General features: G+C 49.6%; 1 non-coding gene across 1 annotated transcript in view; it reads right to left on the bottom strand.

The window, feature by feature from the left end:
• Positions 1-266: 266 nt before the first annotated feature.
• The window catches only part of LOC149548733 (25S ribosomal RNA), a 3,404-nt gene continuing 2,972 nt past the window's right edge, over positions 267-698 (bottom strand). The window contains exon 1 of the ribosomal RNA XR_016354880.1: positions 267-698. This exon is cut by the window's right edge and continues 2,972 nt beyond it. This is a non-coding gene — a ribosomal RNA (25S ribosomal RNA).

Genomic DNA, 698 nt, shown 5'->3' with positions numbered 1-698 from the left:
TTGGCACCTAGGAGAATTTTCCCGCCCTCGCAAAAAATTGCAAACCCCACCCACCTAAAATTTGGCACTTAGAAGATTCTTCCCGCACTTGCACAAATTGCAAACCCCACCCACCGGGAATTTGGCACCTGAGAGATTGTTACGTTACGAGCTCACAAGAAAAAACCTTGCAAACCCCACCCCCACCTGGAATTTGGCACTTGGGAGATTTTCTTGCCCTCGCGCAAATTACAAACCCCACCCACCTCAGAGTCAAAAAAGGTTTTACGAATCGAGGTGACAGAGGGCTGAATCTCAGTGGATCGTGGCAGCAAGGCCACTCTGCCACTTACAATACCCCGTCGCTTATTTAAGTCGTTTGCAAAAAGATTCTTCTCGCCAACCGCTTGAAATTAATATCCAAGGTTGCTCCAATGGGCTAGTGCGCCGATCGGAGATGGCCAATGACACGAGCCCCTGGGAGTGCAAGAGAACCCCTACTGCGGGTCGCGATGCAGCTGGAGAGAGATATGCGCCGCATCTAGCATGGATTCTTACTTAGAGGCATTCAGTCATAATCCGACACACGGTAGCTTCGCGCCACTGGCTTTTCAACCAAGCGTGATGACCAAATGTGTGAATCAACGGTTCCTCTCGTACTAAGTTGAATTACTATCGCGGCGCGGATCATCAGTAGGGTAAAACTAACCTATCTCATG

Source organism: Cupressus sempervirens, chromosome 7 (assembly GCF_028749045.1).
Source record: "Cupressus sempervirens isolate cs-2001-9-10 chromosome 7, ASM2874904v1, whole genome shotgun sequence".
Classification (NCBI taxonomy): domain Eukaryota; kingdom Viridiplantae; phylum Streptophyta; class Pinopsida; order Cupressales; family Cupressaceae; genus Cupressus; species Cupressus sempervirens.
Note: the sequence above shows the minus strand (reverse complement) of the source record. Positions and strands in the feature narration are given on the sequence as shown.